The sequence below is a fragment of the Odocoileus virginianus genome, chromosome 22, assembly GCF_023699985.2.
Source record: "Odocoileus virginianus isolate 20LAN1187 ecotype Illinois chromosome 22, Ovbor_1.2, whole genome shotgun sequence".
Lineage (NCBI taxonomy): Eukaryota > Metazoa > Chordata > Mammalia > Artiodactyla > Cervidae > Odocoileus > Odocoileus virginianus.
In genome coordinates, this window is record NC_069695.1 from 12,914,093 (window position 1) to 12,926,956 (window position 12,864).

The 12,864-nt window shown below is 44.7% G+C and overlaps 1 long non-coding RNA gene across 1 annotated transcript in view; it reads right to left on the bottom strand.

Annotated features, from left to right (window-relative positions):
• Positions 1 to 9,666, bottom strand: part of LOC110139385 (uncharacterized) — a 32,852-nt gene extending 23,186 nt beyond the window's left edge. Inside the window, exon 1 of the long non-coding RNA XR_011482709.1 lies at positions 9,571 to 9,666. This is a non-coding gene — a long non-coding RNA (uncharacterized lncRNA). The remainder of the gene's footprint in view (positions 1 to 9,570) is intronic.
• Positions 9,667 to 12,864: the final 3,198 nt, after the last annotated feature.

The following is a 12,864-nucleotide window of genomic DNA, read 5'->3' on the forward strand; positions in this document are numbered from 1 at the left end:
GTGGCATGGAGGGGGCTGCCTAGGTGCTAGTGACGTGTTGTTTCTTGAACCAGCACTATCATGTGCTGTGTTCCATGTGTAAATGTTCAACAAACTACATACCTATGATATATATATCCTTTTATGTGCATTTTTAACTGCAAAAAAAAAGAAAAACTATGCTGGTCTAGGATGGCAGTTTGAGGGGGCAGACAAGAAGTCAACATGCTAACATGTGTTCTTAGTCTGCTCTGGTTGTGGTAACGTAATACCATAGACTGAGTGGCTTAAACAACAGAAATTTATTTTCTCACGGTTCAAAGACCAGCAAGCCCAAAGTCATAGTGCCAGGATGGTCAGGTTCTGGTGAGGGCTTGCTTCCTGGCTTGTTGACTGCCACCTTCCCATGATGTGTTCACATAGCCTTTCCTCACTCCTTGCACACAGATGGAGAAAAAGAGAGAGACAGAGATATCTCTCCTCTTCCTCTTTCAATAAGGCCACCAATCCTGTTGAATTAGGGCCCCACCCTTATGATCTCATTTAACCTTAATTACATCCTAAACACTTTACCTCCAAATACAGTCACACTGAGGCTGGGACTTCAACATGTAAATTTTGAGGTGACACAATTCCATCCATAGAATTGTCAACAATAAGAGTGTTTAATAAGATATAAAAGTTGTCACCAGACAACATGGTATATAGGCCAAATGAAAGTTATAGAGAGTAAGTGGAGAGAAAGACAAGCTTACCCAGGGCTGCTGCAGCATTCACCTGGAAAAGGAGCCCTTGAGAGACTTGTCGGAAGAGCAGAGAGAGGAGGGATCCATATGGAAGCAAAGATACCACCTGGGGAAGCATAATAAATACACACCATGGGGAGATGGGCCAGACAATAGCAGTGTGTTTGCAAAATGTGCCATCTCATGGAAGGGTGAGTGCCATGAAAGTTGGAGGAGAGGCCAGGAACTGGAAGCACATGGGGTTCTGGGGAGGCAGAGCAGGTCCAGCTGTCATCAAAGGAGAAAATCCTCTTGGATGGCCAAGTGGTCACTAGGCAAGCAGTAAAGGAGGTCCTGGATGACCAGTGGGCAGAGAGCATGAGGAGAGAAGGAACAGAAAGAGTCTGGAGTGTCAGGTGGGGAGGATAGACAGGTGTGCAAAGAGGCAGTACCAACACCATTCAGCAGAGGGAGGCTGGGGCCACACTGAGCTGCCACACCGAAGGACTTGATCTTCATCTCATGGATAGTTTTTTTTTAAAGGATGCATAGATGGTCAGTTCACAAAAAGGTTGCCTTTTCCATGCCTTGGCCTGCAACCTCACCACTTTGATGAGGTAGTGATGACTGATTCTGCTGATTAAGAAATCCTGTGCCATGGCTGCATTTATGAATACTTACCTGGTCATCATTCAATCATTCTAACCAGGAATTTATCACAGGATCTTGGGCTCCCAAAGTTGAAAAAGCCTTAGAGTCATAGTCCAGCACCCCCCCAGCTCAGGCCTGCCATTCTCTCAGGGGTTGAATGAATCAAATCTACATTTGAATTTCTGTAGAAGTATTTATAATTGCATTTGGCATTGTTTTCAAAAGTCTTGTTATTCATGTTGGACGTTTAGCTGGGGAAGATGTCTGGATGGTTAGTTTCCAGTCCGATAGGTGGACAATGGCACATGCTGACACAGAAGCAACACAGGTGCTACAGGCGAACTTCCCAAAAGACAAGGGGTAACCCTCTAAATACCCATATCACAGGCTGAGTTCCATTTTTTAAATGATTATAAACATGGCATCCTGAGCTCCTCTCTGCCAATCTGATTCAGTCTCCTGATGCTATCTCAACACGCTCGCCTCAGAAAGGTCAGAAATTGACATGACAAAGACCCAGAGTCATGACGGGAAAAACTTCTCTACAGTACTATGTTCACACTGCAACTCTCACTCAAGGTTTTGATTCCTCCCAAAAACATTCATGGGGAGACTTCACAACGCAGAGGAATTCATTCATCAGCAACTCTCCTTATCAGGAGAGGTGGGCAGACAAAGGCTGACCACTCCCCACTCTTGAGATAGGCTCCTCCCTCTCAGTTTCCTTCCTGCCTTGCCAACCTCTCCTTCTCTGTACCTTCTCTGAGACTTGCTCTTCTACTCAAGCTCTAAATATCGGCCACTTGGATTTCAGTCAAGGAATTCCTTTGTATCTCCGTCTCTGCTCCTCAGATGAGCTTTTTCAGGCCCAAGTCTTCAACTACTTCCAGCGTGTCTGTAACCACCAGATGTATATCTTCAGAATCCCCTTCAGGGTTCTCCAGAGAAACAGAACCAATGGATAGAGAAGAGAGATAAGAGATGAGTGGTAGTCACATAATTATGTCCCAGGCTTTCCAGGTGGCTCAGTGGTAAAGAACCCGCCTGCCACTGTAGGAGTCACAGGCAACACAAGTTGGATCCCTGGGTCAGGAAGATCCCCTGAAGGAGGAAATGGCAACTCACTATAGTATTCCTGCCAGGAAAATTCCATGGACAGAGGAGTCTAGCGGGCTACAATCCATGGGGATTGCAAAGAGTCAGACACAACCAAGCAACTCAGCACACACAAGTCCCAGGATCTGCCATCTGCAAGATGGAGATCTGGGGAGGCCAACGGTGTAATTCAGTCCAAGTCTGAAGGCCTGAGGTCCAGGGATGCTGATGATATAAATTTCAGTTCAAAGGCCCAAGAATCAAGGGACCGATGGTCTGGAGTCCCAGTCTAAATTCAAAAGCTAAGAACCAGGAGCAGCATGAGTGCCAGTGTTTGAGAGCCGAAGGATGTCTCAGCTCAAGTAGAGAGAGCAAATCCATACTTCCTCCACTGTCTGTTCTAGTCAAGCCCTCAGTAGATGGGAAGGTGCCCACCTGCCCTGGGGAAGGGAGGGGGATCTTTGTTCAGTCTACTGATTCAAACACTAATCTCTACCAAACACACGTCACAGACACACCCAGAAAGAATGCTTCCCAGCTGTCTGGGCATCCCTTAGCCCTGCCAAATTGACACAAAAAATTAACCATCACAGCCCCTGAGGACCACGCTCACATACACATTTGCCCCCAACATGGGCATCTGTTATCTGCACACCCGGGTGAGCCTCAGCTAATACAACCTCCTGGCTCCTGTAGAGTAAAAACCTAAGTCTTAAAGCTGCATGAGCTGGCCCCTTCCTGCTTGTCCAATGTCATTCCCCCTCACCCAGTTCCCTCTCTCGTGTGTATTCCCTTAGCTCTTCCCTGCACAGGGCTTTGGCTTGAGTGTTCAACCCCAGAATTACCCACGCTGAACTCCTCCTTGTCATTCAGATTTTCCTCAATACTACCTGGCTGAGACATCTTCTAGGGCCTCCCCATATAAACTCACTCACTTACTATTCCATCACCTTGTGTCACTGCCTGTGTAGCGCTTCTCACTGTCATAAATTCTCTTGCTCACTTTTTATCAATTTTTTAAACTGATTTACAACTTGTATTAATTTCTGCTGTACAGCCAAGTTATTTATTATTTGTTCACTTGTGTCTCCTCTCCGTCTCCTCCCCTAAAAGATAAGCTCCAAGGGGACATAGACCTTCCTGTCTTGTTCAACACTTTATGCCCAGTACCTGGAACAGCCCATGGTGGAGCTGAATAAATATCTGCCAAGTAAAGGAGAGAAATTTCCTGAAGAGAGCAGAGAGAAAGGACCACTGAAAGAAAGTGAAAACTACATCTCTCACATAATGATTTTCCTAAGGGATCAGATTTGCCCCCAGAACATGCTGGGAGGGACAGGCATGAGCGCAGACCATGAGAGGCCAGGAATCAGAGAGCTCTAGTCTGTCTGGGAGAGTCCGCACCCTGAATGGGAACAGCCTAAGAATCAGCCAAAACACTGAGGAGGGCCCACCTGGGCAAGCGAAACTGAGAAGGAACCTGTCCCTTTTCTTCACATCAGAAGGTTGCTCCTTTGGAAGAGAGGGCTTGCAGGTTTCATGCTGCTTCCTCCATGGAAAGAAGACTTTATACATGCTGATGCCTTCCCTGGAAGGCCTTCCTCTCCTTCTCCAGGCCATTCCCACTGCTCTGTTGCAGATTAAATAACAGCCACCCAAAGATATCAGGACCAAATCCCTGGAAAATGTAAATGTTGCTATTTAAGGAAAAAAGATCCTTGCAGATGTGATTCAGGATTTTGAGATGTGGAAATTCCCCTGGATGGTCCACATGGGCCCTGAATGCGATCACTTGCATCCTTATAAGAGAGGCAGAGGGAGACTTGACCTACACAGAAGAGGACAGGGCAAGGTGAAGACAGAAGGAGACACTGGAGTGAAGTGGCCACAAACCAAGAAACATGGCAGCCCCCAGAAGCTGGGCGAGGCAGAAAGTGGGCTCACCCCTCCAGCCTCCAGAGAAAACGCTGCCCTGACAACTGATTTCAGTCCAGAGAAACTCATTCCAGGCTTCCGGCCTCCAGGATTGTGAGAGAATAAATTTCTGTCATTTAAGGCAGGAGGGTAGTGGCAATTTGTTACTGCAGCCGACTGAAGCTGATACAGATTTCTTAACATGCTGCTGAGTATCTCCTCCTCTGGGAGCATGGTGTTACCCTCACACTGCTTCCCACGCTGGGCCAGGGGTCCTGCCACTAGGCTCCCTTCACACTTAGGTTAATCTCTTGTTCAGTCCTTGTCACAGCTGACCTGACATTTCCACTGTCTCCAACAAGCTGTGAGCTCCCTGAGGACAAGGGCTGTGCCCTCACCAGTCAGTCAGTTCCTAAGACGTGACAGGCACTCACGAAACATTGACTGTGACCGAACTGAACCACTGGAGTCATCTGACAATGGAATGGACTGCCACAGGAAGTGGTCAGCTCCTCTTGGATGACGGCAGTCAGGCCAAAACACTGTGAAACACTGTTGAAGGGGTTCCTGCCTAGAGGAGGCAGGCCACCTCTATATCGGCTTGCTAGAGCTGTTGTGACAAAGTGCCACAGCCTGGAAGACTTAAAACAACAGAAATTTATTTTCTCACAGTTCTGGAGGCTGGAAGTCCAAGACCAAGGTGTTGGCAGCTTGTTTCCCCTGAGGCATCTCTCCTTGGCCTACAGGTGGCCGCTGCTCTCTACATCCTCACATGGTCTTTCCTCTGTATCTGTCTGGGTCCTAACTTCCTCTTCTTTTAAGAACACCAGTCATATTGGATTAGGGCCCACCCATATGGTCTCATTTCACCTTAACTCTTCAAAGGTCATTTCTCCAAATACAGTCATATCTCAAGGTACTGAGGATTAGGACTTCAATGTAAAAATTTGAAGGCGGGGAGGGAGACAATCCAGCCATAATACTTTCTAACATGAGTATTTTCTGACTCTAAAAGCAAAAGGAAGCCAACGTTACATGGGTAGGTGGACAGGAAGAGAGGCTTGAGGAGGAAGAGGAAGAAATACAATCAGGTTACCAATGGGCCCAAGCCCTCTGTGAGTAGTCATTTTCAGTATTTTTCACCAGAAGCATCTTCACCACAAGCAGTTTGTCAGGCAATTTTGCGGTAAATATTAAACTAACTGGTTAATAGTTTGGTTTGACAGTTTGGTCAAATCAGTCAATATATATATCAACTGGATAGAAAATATGATGATGAGAAAATTACCAGAAATGTGAAATAAGAGAGTGTAAAGCCAACCTGCACACAAGACCAGAAAATGGTCACTTGCCAATTTGCAGATCTTTCAGTGCCCACAGTCATCTCTCCCACCCATCGGAACCAAAAGTTCATCAAGCTATTACAAATCCTAAAAAGCAGCTGTTACTACTAAATTCATCACACAGTATTAGAAGTTGGAGGCCTCCTATTCCCCCCAAAAAGAAATGGCTGTGTGATTCCTGATAAATATAATTTTCTTAAAAAATGGGAGTTCTGTTTGTTTTGCAATTGACAGTGGAGAACATGATGTAGACAGAATTTGGGTATTTGGTACATAATCTGGCTTACATGATATTGGTGAAATAAAAGGACTGGGCATGTGATGGAACATTGAAATGTAGTCCAAATATGTATGACCAGTTACAGATGTTACATGTATTGGTAAGAAATAGCAGCATCCCTCATCTGCTTGTATTTTGCTGTTGTTCTGTCACTAAGTCCTGTCCAACTCTTTGCAATCTCATGGACTGCAGCCAGGCTTCTCTGTCCTCTATTGTCTCCCGAACTTGCTCAAGTTCACGTCTATTGAGTCAGTTATCTAACCAGCTCATCCTCTGCTGCCCACTTCTCCTTTAGCCTCTAATCTATCCCAGCATCAGGGTCTTTTCCAATGAGTTGGCTCTACACATCAGGTGGCCAAAGTATTAGAGCTTCAGCTTCAGCATCAGTCCTTCTATGAATATTCAGGGTTGATTTCCTTTAGGATTGACTGGTTCGATCTCCTTGCTTTGCAAGGGACTCTCAAGTGTATTTTCCAGCACCACAGTTCAAAAGCTTCAAATCTTTGGAAATGGCAATCCACTCTAGTATTCTTGCTTGGGAACTCCCATGGACAGAGGAGACTGGTGAGCTATATACAGTCCATGGGGTTGCAAAGAGTCAGACATGATTGACTCATTTTCACTTTTTTCAGCCTTCTTTCTGGTCCAACTCTCACATCTGTACACGACTATTGGAGAAGCCATTGCTTTGACTTTATGGACCTTTGTTGGCAAAGTGATGTCTCTGCTTTTTAATACTCTGTCTTGGTTTGTCATAGCTTTCCTTCCAAGGAGCAAGCATCTTTTAATTTAATGACTGCAGTCTCCATCCACAGTGATTTTGGAGCCCAAGAAAATAAAATCTGTCACTGTTTCCTCTTTCTCCCCTTCTATTTGCCATGAAGTGATGGAACCAGATGCCATACTTCCAAGGAAATCTGGAGACACTTTCAGTAGATTTTTTAATATCATGAAGAAGACCCAACATTATATCTTAAATTCTTAATGACTGACCCAAATACAACTATAGCCATGAATCTATACACATTCGAAATATATTCAAATATTTTTTTGTATTTTCATCTTGTGACAATAAAATCTTCTAAAACTTTTTCTACTGATTTTTTGTATTTCATTATGTTCCTGTTAATATCCCTCTTTTAAAATATTTTCATTATTTTAATTTTTATGGCAAAATTGTCATATGGCCAATTGTACAGTGAAATTACCTCTGTTTAAGCAGCTCATGGCAAAGATTCTTATGGCAAAAATACCTGGAATCATAATACCACACCCCCCAGACTTTACAACAATAACAAGAAATGGTTCGTATCCCAGGGAGCCTACACACAAATCCCAGGCACACACAAAAGGTTAACCGAAAATACGGGGCCATGATGGGAACCAACAATAGACCTTATAGTAGGTCACAGAGAGGCCGCCCAGAAACCCTTGATGGAGGAGGTAAGAGTTGGTCAGCTTTAAAGACTAGAAGAATACCACAGGCACAAAGAAGGAGGAAAGGGACTTAGGTGAGGAAGACAGGCTAATCAAAGTCTCTCTAGCAACAGAAGCATGTGTAGATGCTTGTGTTCATTTCCTGAGGCTCCTGGAACAAATGATCACAAACTTAGTGTCCAAAGAAACAGGCATTCACTCTTTTACCCTTCTAGAAGCCAGAATTATGACGTCAGCACCAGGGAACCAAAAGCAAGGGGTCTTGATTTCTCCAGAGATTCTAAAGGAGAGACTATTTCTTGCTTCTTCCTGTTTCTAGTGGCTGCCAGGGTCCTTGGTTTGTGGCTGCATCCCTCCAGTCTCTGCCTCCATCTTCATTTGGTCTTCTCTTCAGGGCCTCTCTATAATCTCCCTTTGCCCCTCTCTTATAAGGATACCTGTGATTGCATTTAGGGCTTATCTGGATAACCCAGGTTAATCACCTCCATTCAAGATCATGAATGAATCTCACCTTTTGTCATCTCAGATAATATTCACCTGTCCCAGGGATTGGGAACTGACCGTACTTTAGAGGGCCATTTCTCAGCCTCCCACAACTGTCCAGGAAAGGCAGACAAAAGACACCATCCTAGCTGACCCACATGGCTAATCTGGGTTCAACAGATAAGAGTTTTTTCTACATTATAATGACCTGGAGAATTTTCTAAAAACTCTAAGTCTCTGAGAAGTTCAGATTCAATCAGCCTAAGGTGGAGCCTGAGAATCTGAATTTCTTGAATGCCCCCCAGATACATCTGTACCTTGCAAGTGGAGTGCAGAAGTCCCTATGTGCTGATGTAAAAAAAAGTAAAATGTGGAACAGTGTGTACAGAATGCTGCATTTTGTGCAAAAGCTGGGTAAAAGAAAGTAAAAATCTATTTTAATATTTGTTTTTATGAGAAACTCTGAGAGGGTCCCATAGAACCACTAACAGTGCTAACAGTGAGGGAAATGCACTGATGGGGGATGGGAAAAATTGGTCACGGCATAGCGTTTTACATTTTTTATATTATATAAAATTAAATTTTAAAGCCCCCTGGTAATTGCAATGGACTCTGTTAGAAAGCAAACAAGTGAAATGTCATTTATAGTGTCCATTCTGGCAGGTGGATCATAACGGGGAACTGACACTTGCACCTCTGTGTGATTGATGCCCCAAGATGAAGTTCATGCTAAAATATGAAAGGATTTACTAAAGGCCTGTATAAATTCCCAGATAGTATTTCTGTATCTAAGACAGCTAACCAAAGGAAGCACTTCCTGGCCTCATGTCATAGCTAACTGATGCCGGAACCAGGGAGACCCATTCACAAAACCATGAGGAGGAATCTGGGGCCTCTGAACAGTCCATTGTGGTCTTTCCCATGTTCTAGTGGGAACCCCTTTTCCTTTTTGGTGTCAAGGGTATTTCTCCCAAGTGACTGTTTCATGTCCACTTCCTCCTGGAGATACACAAAGACATGTCACCGGGTCATTGTTCCTCCCTACATCTTGTGTGAGGAGCTCTCCTCTCCCTCCCACCCCATCGGTCACCCCAGCGAGTCCCCATGGAATCGCCCCAGCTGGGGTCAGGGAGTGAAGTGGTGTAGCCCCGAAGGAGAGGAGCTGGCGATGACTCTACATGCTGGGTCTGCAAGAGCCTGACCTTTCCCCTTGACCAACCTCAGAGGTACTGTTGCCATGGATCTTGAGTCTATTCTCCTTCTCCAGCCTATTCCTTCCCTCTTGGGAGGCACCCTCATCCTTTGTTCTGGATGTTTCCCCCAGGAAGCAGAAGATATTATTTACCAGCACAATTCATTGGAATCCATTGTTCCCGCTACAGAGCCAGTTAAACAAAGACAGGGCAGGGTAATAATTATCTCATCCAGATGGCAGCTAGCAGCCAACCCAGGGGGAATTAGATTTCTCAGCTCGACCCTACTGGACTCCTAGGAAACATTTCACCCTTCCACTCAGACTCCCCAGATCAACTCAAGATAACTGTGATCACTGAGAAGTAATCATGACAGGAGGTAGTTAGGTGGGGGGAGAAAACTCACCCTGGAGTCAAAGACTATTGTTCCCCCACTCTTTCGGCCACAAGACCTGAGGCAGCTCACCTACCTTTTCTTGCTCAGTTTCTTCATTTGTAAAGAAAATAATAATGGATGGCTGTTATAGTAAGGGGAGGCTTTAAGCTGCAAGTACCAAAAACCTCAGTTCACATTGGCCTAGGTCATAAGGAAAGTTGTCATCATACCTAGCGATGTCAGAGGCTCCAGGTTTGGCTCAGTGATGCCGCTGAGGCCCTAATTTCTTCCCCTCTCTCAGCTCTTATTTAGTTCAGTCCTTGCTCCCCTCATGTTCACAACATGGCTGCCAGTGGCAGGCAGGGCTACATGCTTCCTTGTTCCCAGCCAGTAAGAGAGAAAGAAGTACTTGTTCCCCAAGCAGGACTCCAGCTTTTGCCTTCAATGTGATTAAGCCAGTTTGCCCATCCTTGAACTTGTAACCACCACCAAGGGGCTGCCAAGTTCCTACTGGCTCAGAGTCACAGGAGTCCTCCTCGTATGCTGGGTATGGTGTCAACCAAAGTTCAGTTTGAAGGAAGAAGAATGAATGCTGGGTAGGCTGCTAACAGAGTCCTCCACACAACCCACCTACATCACATAGACTAGTGTGGTTTCTTTAATAGACTAACAGTCTGACATCACCAGGCAATGTGCCGAATAAAGTTGTGATCACCGTCTCTAACTGCAAGGTATTATTATGAAGAGCAAAATGAGAAGAACTGAATAAAAGCCAAGTCATATTGGAGGATGTGCCTTATTTATTGTTTTTCTTCTGAGGCACTTGAATCTTCCTTCCTATGAATCTGATTTGGGAGATTCAGTGTTCCTGTATTTCAGGGTCATTATGTGATTTTCCTGGGACAACCAGCCAATTGCCCCTAATTCCACACACACACACACACACACACACACACACACACACATACTTCTTAGTGACTGACAGAGCCTCAGTTTGGTTCAACCGTCACCCTCTGCTGGGTCCTGTATTCAGGAAAGGTGACCCTCCTCCGCAGACCACAGAGAGTCAGTCGTGATTGGTCTGGGCCTGTCCTAGTTGTCTTAGCCCTTTCAACAATGACTGATTTAGGATGGACATGCCTGCCATTCTTAGCCAGTGGGACCTGAGAAAAAGTCATCTAGGGAAATCCAGCCAATACAATAAAGGGAAAGAACTCCTATTGCAGCTTGTTTGTCAAGGGGATGCTCTTCTCCAGGAGCAAGCCCCTGGGATGCTGTGTTTTCAGGGCATAGGACACCCATGGGCTTTCTGCCATTCTTCCTCTGACCATCACTTCTCAGGAAGTAAGGATCCTGGGATAAAGCCACAAGTCCCTTCGCTAAAACCAGAGTCCACTTCGGGATTATCAGATTCTTTGTCTTACTCCACATTGCCCCATCTTTATCTATAGCCTCAGGTATGAGTGAGAATGATGGAAGCAGAGTACATTCTCATTAGGTTTTGTTCTCACAAGCTGAGAACTAATAATTACACATCCAAGGTAAGTTGCCTTAAAGACATCCACAAAGGTCTGATGTTACCAAAGAAAAAATTCAAGGTGTATTCTGGATCACTGGACATGCTATCTCTGAAGGAAACAAAAAGGAAATCATCTAATAGGGAATCATTTCACAGGCACTAATAAAGTGCCCCCACCCCCAGCTACATTCTCTGGATTCCTGCTCTCCAGGCCAAATCCAACCTTGGGAACTTTCTAGGCCCAGCAGGCTGTAATGAGCCCAACTGAACTTAATGAGCTCGTCATTATTCATTTCTGCCAACAGCCAAAAAGAAAAGCCTTGCATGGCAAAATTTTACGTGCACACATACACTAACTAAATAATAATAAATATTTCTTGACTCAGATGTTATCCAAATCAACCAATCAATAGAACACAAACCCTCCTGGAGGCATCTGATATGAATACAACTACGAAGGGGGAATGGCTTCCCTACCCCCAAAAAGTGGGATACAATTGGAAATGTTCCATTTTCCTGGGCTCAGCATCACCAGCCCTAATTTATCATCATCTTCATATATTCTTATATAAGTAGTAATACAGATCACCCCCAGCCAATTAATCAATCTGTAATTAGGAACTGACATGAACATTTACTACCATCAGGCATAATTTATATGATTACAGATGATTAAATAAAATGTAATTGAGTGAACAGGCAATTTGTTAAGCACATCTAGACACAGCCATATCACCTAGGGCTGAAGGCACCCTGACTCCCTTCCTACAGAGGATCAGGAAGCATAATCCTGGGATCTGGGCCCTTAGGGTGGTCAGAAGCAGGGTGGGGGAATAATTTAGACTCCCGAGAGGGCCCCAGATAGGAGCCAGGGCTGGGAACCAAGTCATGCGGTTCTTGGGGCACTTTAACACCAAATATTTTCTGCAAGAGATCACCCAGATTTTTAAAATTCCTCAGACTACAAAGAAAAAAAGACCAAAAAAATGTTTAAATTACATTCTTTGAAGCGGAACTGTGCATAGTATCTCCCTTTTGGTCCACTAACCCTAGGACTAAGCCCACTATTCCTCTTGAGGGACCTCAATCACCCCAAAGCCTATCCAGCATCATTCCAGGAGCATTTCTAACCATGAAGGAGGACTTATTTCAACACAAAGTTTGCACTTGGCAGGAAATGCCCTCACTCCTGAAAAGAAAATTTTCAATAACATCAAGGGCCAAATTCTTTATTATACTTTATAACTCCTCCTACCTATAGCTTTATTCCTCTTCCCCCGTTACAGAGTTAAAGAACTTAAAGTTAAATCGAACATATATTTATTAGGTGTCTACTGTATATATTGGGGCTTCCCAGGTGGAGCTAGTGGTAAAGAACCTGTTCGCCAATACCAATACAAGAGACTCAAGAGACACAGGTTTGATGCCTGGGTCTGGAAGATCCCCTGGAGGATAGCATGACAACCCACTCCAGTATTCTTGCCTGGAGAATCCCATGGACAGAGGAGCCTGGCAGGCCATAGTTCATAGGGTCACAAAGAGTGGGACATGACTGAAGCGACTTAGCACACACATCCATAGGTGTCAAGTATTACTAAATATATTAGTGTCATGAACTGAGGTAAGTGCCATCACATTAAGACTGCCAGTCTTAACAAGTACCTACTGGATCTACTGTCCAGCACAGGGAACTATATTCAGTATCTAGTAATACCCTATAATACCTGTAATACCTTGGATGAAGCACAAGCTGGAATCAAGATTGCTGGGAGAAATATCAAAAACCTCAGATATGCAGGTGACACCACCCTTATGGCAGAAAGTGAAGAAGAACTAAAGAGGCTTTTGATGAAAGTGAAAGAGGAGAGT